This window comes from Ixodes scapularis, unplaced genomic scaffold (genome assembly GCF_016920785.2).
Source record: "Ixodes scapularis isolate PalLabHiFi unplaced genomic scaffold, ASM1692078v2 PGA_scaffold0__279_contigs__length_252992795, whole genome shotgun sequence".
In the NCBI taxonomy this organism is placed as follows: domain Eukaryota; kingdom Metazoa; phylum Arthropoda; class Arachnida; order Ixodida; family Ixodidae; genus Ixodes; species Ixodes scapularis.
Genome location: NW_024609835.1, coordinates 176610739 through 176617659, shown reverse-complemented (window position 1 = coordinate 176617659; position 6921 = coordinate 176610739).

Below are 6921 nucleotides of genomic sequence, written 5' to 3'. Positions count from 1 at the left end.
ATGTTAACTATTTGTTTCTTTTAAAATGGACGTATCGGTTCATCAACGAGGGAATTAAAAAAAAATTCCAACCCAGATAACATAATACTGGCTGTAAAATCGCAGCTTCTATGCTTTTTTTTAACTTCTAGCTTTTGCAGTAATATAAATATTTAGAATGAAGATAAGTTAGCGCTGTATTGGAAATTATCGTGCTATTGAGTTCCTCTGCCCGTTTACTGTGCCATAGTGCGGGTAAGTTTCTTGGAGTCTGAACAAATCCACTGCGTTACGATGAGGAGAGTGTGTCTCATCTAGTTAAAATCTGCAAACTGCACGGTTGGCAGGACAACTGAAACAAGTGAAACAAACTGTTCTAATATATCTGCCGTGACTGTAATAAACGAGTGTAACCGAGCAATGCAGCAATGTTCCTGTTATTAAATGCTTTTCTCTGTAGTGTGGGTTCACCCGCTTCAATTTGGTTGGTGAGGGCCGCGGATGTCAAGAGGCTAATACTATAAATGTCGGGCTAAATAATTTTGTATTCATACACAGTGGACTCTGCAGCCCCAGCAAACGACGCGCACCACGACAGACAGCATCGGCCGCAGTGACATTCTTTTACTGACGAGGGCCCGGCTAGCGACCTTCACAAGACTTTCCGATCACCCTCCACCCTCACCTAACGTATATCGGGACTGGGCAGTTCATCAATTAACTTTCAGATTATTCAAGTTATGCTTTAATTGCAATTCTTTTTGCCGGTTAATTGGAGCCTTGTGCTGGAGAAAGCCAGCAAGGAGTAAAAAATGCCTGCTTTAATATTTTTGACATCTTTGTTTCTTATGTGACACAGGCTTGCACGGTAAACTACTTCAGGGTGTCATTTCACCGAGGGTGATTATACTGTTTAAATAATAACTTAAAAAATACTTCATTTTAAAAGGCTTCCTGTGTTCATATTTATGTGGGACTCACAATGTGAAGCTTAAAATGGGAATGCAATATGCCATTTATGACATAGTAAAACCAGTAAAAGAATGTGTAGTTTTAACGTCTTTCACGCAATATGACCGGCGAAAAATCAACATACGGATTTATTGATTGATTAGTCTATTAAAGGCTGGCGATCAGTCGGGTTAATTTTCGAATCAAACCACAGACCCACTCAACATTCAATGCTTTATGAAAGCCACGGTTTGTGCGAGATAACAAAAATACGTGGAGCCAGCGACTGTATACAAGCCAACACACTAATATTATGGAAGCTTCCGACTTAATAATAATCGCTTTGCGGAATTTCTACGCATGTGAAACGATACAACACAACCTTTAGGAAGAGGAAATGGCAACAAAAACATAAAACATTTAATAAGGAATGTCAAGCCCAGCCTGAAACGGGACTTGCGTCGTCGAGATCCATGCTTCTGAGCGTGCGCCCGTAGCAGACAACGCGCGGCGGTATCCCCGCTTTCGCACGTTTCCAATTTCGGCCGCACGGTGGCGACACGGTTCGATCTCGAGGCGAATAGACGAAAACATGAGCACCGAAATTTCGTTTTAGTATCCCTTTAAGGTGTCTTCATGTGTGCTTTGCTTAGGGTGATTGCATCTGGCATAGCCTTCTCTATTAGCGGCGAGATGTTTCGGTGGCGCCCTCGTTCGGTTACCTTTCGTGACGTCATTACCTTGTGAACAAGAAGTTTGATGGTGTTTGTAATGGGCATGGTGGAAGCCTAAAATAATAGCACTCTCAAAACAACACTGCCAACACCGTCAAAATTGAAATTCTCACATTCCTCTTATTTCCGTTGATGAGACACCCTTTGCTGATGTCATAGTCAGCATTCGGCCAATTGTGGTGGGCCGACCACAGCGACGCTTTCGATCGCTCACGTCGGCAATACTGACAAAGCCTGGCAGATCGTCACGTGACACGGCCGCCGAAAGGAAAAATGTAGAGCGACAGACAAGAATCTAGGGTGCCTACATGTCTGCAAAAGCGCGCGTGTGTATGAAGACACTCTACAAGAATCATGTATCGGGCACCCCGCTGCGGCGAGACGCCGAAACACACTTGTCCCGGACGATGGAATGCTTCTCGCGTTCCTCGTGCTTCTCGCGTTCCTCGGGCTACCGCTTCTTTTCTCGTCGAGTTTTGAAAACATGTTTCGCGTCCTCGCCGCTGCAAAAGCTGTGCGTTGAATACCAGATTCCCCGAGAAATGCTCTGTGATTCCAGATCCTCGCACTCCAAATCTGCGACCGAGCACTCTACGGCTCCGGCATCGAACTGCCAGGCTTTGTGAGTATAGAGGAGGCTATGACAGGGCTTTTCTAGGAGATTCTGGCATTTAGCGCACACTGATGACTCCTGTCTGCCGCTCTACCTTTTCACTTTCGGCGACCGCGACATTTGACGATCTGCCACGCGATGGCTCTGTGCTACCAGATCCTCGCGCTCCAACTCTGCGACCGGGCACTCTATGGCTCTTTAATAGAACTATACAGGCTTTGTGAGTATTAGCGGCGAGGTGTTTTAATGGCGCCCATCTATGGTTACCTTTCGTGTCGTCATTACTTTGTGAACAACAAGTTTGAAGGTGTTTGTAAAGAGCGTGGTGGAAGCTTGAAATCATAGCACTCTCACACAAACCCTGCCAACACCGTCAAAATTGAAGTTGTTCCATTCCTTTTATTTCCTTCGATATGAAATCCTTCGCTCACGATAGGCCGAATCCTTTGTCAGCATTCGGCCTATCGTGGAAGACCGATCACAGCAACGCTTTCCATCGCTCACGCCGCCAATAGAGAAGGCTATGCATCTGGGCATTTTGTTGGGAACTCTTGTTTTTCTTTCTTGTTCAAAAACGAGTGAAAGAGTGTCTCTGCACGCGCCTGTGTCCCTGACTTTGCTGAGGCGGCATTTTGTTCTTCATTATTTGTTTGTATTTCCTCTGTGACCGCGTGCTCTCGGCATCGGATATACTACCATACCCTCTTCCATAGGGAGACACTTGACGCCACATTTGTGGGTGCTGTTTACAGCGCATGCTCAGAACGAGCTCACATCAACAGGCTGCTAAGACCGGCACTTTTGATGGTGCGGAGTGCACGTTGCAAAAGGACTGTGGAAGCTCGCCATGAGCACGCGCTCAGCATTCGCGCACACAGCTATGGCCGTCAGTAAATACTCCCTACACTGGCAAAGCCTGGAAGATCGCCACGAGAAGCGTTCGCCGAAATGGAAAGGCTGGGGCGGCAGACAACGGATGGGAAGAGAGCCACGTGACTGGCGCCCCACTGCAATGAAGCGCCGAAGCACACTTCTGCCGAGCGAAGAACTGTGTTTCGGGTCCTCGCCGCTGCAAAAGCTGTGCGCTGACGTCCAGGTTCCCCGAGAAATGGATCTTTGATGCTCTGTATTACCAGACCCTCGCGCTCTAAATCTGTGACCGGGCACTCTTTGGTTCCGTCGTAAAAATGGTAGTCTTTGTGAATATTGAGGAGGTTACGGTCAGACGTCGTATTGATTCGGGGCCCTCAGTCACCTATATGACGTCCCGCCCTTTCGGAACCAGCAGATGACCACGACCTTTCGCGCTCGTTGTGTTGGATAGGACGGCCCGTGACAATAAAGCGAGCAGCGAACCCTGTGTCATCAGGAGTGAAATGTCACGAATGTGGCGTTGACGCGGCGAACAGTGACGGCCACCCAAGAGGAGTCAGTCAATCAATGTATTGCAGTAGGGAAAGCAAAGGAAGTGTTGCCCCGGATGGTGAGGACACCACGGCCTTACATTATTGGTGGTTATAGCCGATTCACACGACGGACTGATCCGCGGACGGATTGACCACGTGACGACATATCCGCGGTTCGTCCGTCTCCCAAGCGCATCCACACGAGGGAGACGACGAGCAGACGCCAGTGAGGACGGACCGAACCAGTTCGCACCCCACAGTGCCGCGAACCTCCAACATCGCACAGTAGCACCGTTGTCCAAGAGAGAAATCGACGGTTACTACCGCGATAAAGAATCGAACGCCGCTGCTACGTTCAGATCGAGAACAAAACACCGGGACAGGCTTCGCGCGAAGCGCCACTAACTTTACTAACCCAAAAGCATGACAGTGACACATGAATGATCCTGCCCGAGAAAGCTTCGGCGTAGACGCGACGAACTTCTGGGCTCGCGGAGGGGCGTTTGGAGATGCCTTCACACACTCCGCGCTCGTGCACAACACTCAAGCACACCACATCCACAAGAGAGGGCTTGCTCGGTGAAATCCTGATTGAACCTGCAAGAATTATCGCGGCGTGCTAGACTAGTTTTGTCGGGAGCTTCTTGACACGGACCCGGAGGAGCACCGGAACCTGCGTCGCGTCAGCCGGACAAAGTTTCTGGAGTTTCTCTCACGCGTGGAACCAAGAATCGTACGACGAAATGAACCAACAAACGCACAAAACGCAACGACGCGCCATTTTTGTTTTGAACGCACAGAAGCGAAATACCAAGAAAACCATGTACCGTTGGCAGACTAAATGCTTTCCAAGTCAGTCTGCCGCCAAACATCCGCGAGTGAAAAAGGCGCTCGACTTTATCAGTCCGCGCCTCTGCGGAGGAGGCGCGGATCGCAGGAATCGGTGACGTGCCGGTCACGTGGTACACGGTCCGCGGACGAAAATCGCGATTTGGTCCGTCGTGTGAATCGGCTATTAACAACAGTTCTGCCGGCCAAATCAACGCCGCGTGTGCACTAAAACCGGCGGCTTGGGACAACAAACCCATAGACGCACACACGAAGATGGGCCGGTTCCAATAGGGATGTTGAGAAATCTTGAAACCAGCCATTTGTGCACGCGTGAAACGATACCACGATACCACGTGCTCTCTCAATCTCCGCGGGGATCCGATAGCACCGAAGGGTTATCTCTTTTGGAAACAGCGAAGCCCGGAGACCAGTTGGGTCCAAGTCAGCCTCCATGTTAAGTATAACCGTTTGTGAAGGGTGGTCTTCTCCTGAGATGACAAGCTAGTGCCGGCTGGCGTGTTCTTCTGAAAAAAGGCGAGGGGCAGAGGAAGTCGGAGTAACTACAGCAACGACATTGAAAGCTGCTCTCCCGATATGGAGCTCGAGGCATGTTACGCCTTGCTTGCCTTCTCGCGCAAAAAACTGCGCTGCTCGAATATATAGATCTGGATGGGAGTTTCGTATCGGCACGCGTTCATGTAATCACTACTGCGTGACGCACGTTAAAAACCCCAGGTTAGCGGTTGTACTGCACTGGCTAAATTTCTCATCTGCAGCTAAGAGACCGATCACCCGTTGAGGCGTATCTCCATCAAGGCTGTATAAACATACAAAGCAAGCCCCCCAATTTTAACATTCTTCACTCTGTTCCGCACAGCCGTCGTGGCTGTACGGAACAGAGTGAAGAATAGATTCGAGCATCATCTGGACGCGGTAATCCTGTCGGGCTTCAGTGTCGTAGGAGTGGACTCGGCGTCGGTCAGTTAAGACTTTTTTTTCGTGTGTGTTTCATCACCCCGTTGAGCTTTGTGTATCAGGTGCGGTTCCGCTGACCGTTTTTTTTTTTTTTTTTTTTTTTTCTTACGAACGGTTTGTTAACATCGTTTGCTTGTTGGGTTTATTTCGTCATGCCGCAGCGGCTTGACGGTGCTGTTGAGATCGGGTTCGCACGCGTTTGGTTGCGTCCCTTTTAGGGAATGCCCAGAGGAGTTCAATTTTGTTCTCGCCATGTGCGGCTGAGTTCTTCCGTCTTTGTTACATTTTTTTATTTTTTTTTTATTTTACGTTTACGTTTACGTGTCGTCGACTTTGTCTGGCTCTCCAGCGGGTGTGGACCTACATCGCCTTGCCACCGGTCGAACCTAAATCTTTTATTCTTTGAACGCAATGATGATTATGATGGGAGTAGGGTAATTTTATTCTTATTACTTTATTTTAATTCCCTAACCCTTTCCGTGACAATCTCTCCGTGTGTTTCGGACCGTTTCTGTGTCTTCACCTTTGTGTATTACGGAAGTGAAAGGCATTTCTCTGGTGGTTTGTGCGATGTGCGGTTAACGAACCCTAGCGTCGTTTGTATATAATTGTATATAATATATCAATCATATGGTGACTCTCTATGTCTTAGTAATATGACAGAATAGCTAGTCATGCTAGTTTACAGTGAAAGTCGAATCAATGCAGCATCTGTACCTCTTCTATATTGAATCATTGCTTTTTGGGTTCTTGCCGCGCATGCTAGCATTATAATTTCATTTTCACATCCGTTTTCTTTTTTCCACATACTTTCGCTTTGCATTTGCTTTCTTTCCATGTAATCCAAGATTTTTTTTTCCTCGGAGTGCGCGTGTCTGTGTGTGTGGTTTATTTTTTTTATTTATAATTTTTTTATTGACTTTGTTCCTATTCTTTTGTTCTGATTGATACTTACCCTGAATGTACCCCCCCTCATGTAATGCCCTTAATTGGGCCTTTGAGGTACCATGAATAAATAAATAAATAAATGGAAGTCTACCAGGCGGTTTTTTTTTATTAGATATGTTGCTTGTGGTTTCCCGCTGTTATTAAAACATAAAAAAACTATTCAAGATCCCAGAATGCGTTTATAATTGATTACAAAACGGAGACTAAATTCAAGAAAACTTTTTCACAATTCATAGAAACGCACGGGTCGCTATGTCTAACTTAAATCTTGCAAATCGAAGATGTTTTTTTTTTTTTTTCCGAAATTGAGGCTTAGTTATAGAATATACAAACAAAATACACAATTTCTCGACTTGATTTTCGAGTATACAGCTAACGTATCTACATTTCACCAAAGATTAAAAAAATATATTTTTTTTTTAGAAAAATTGATTTTAAAATTGGTACTTTTTGTTTTCGCATAACATTAACGTAAACGTTACGC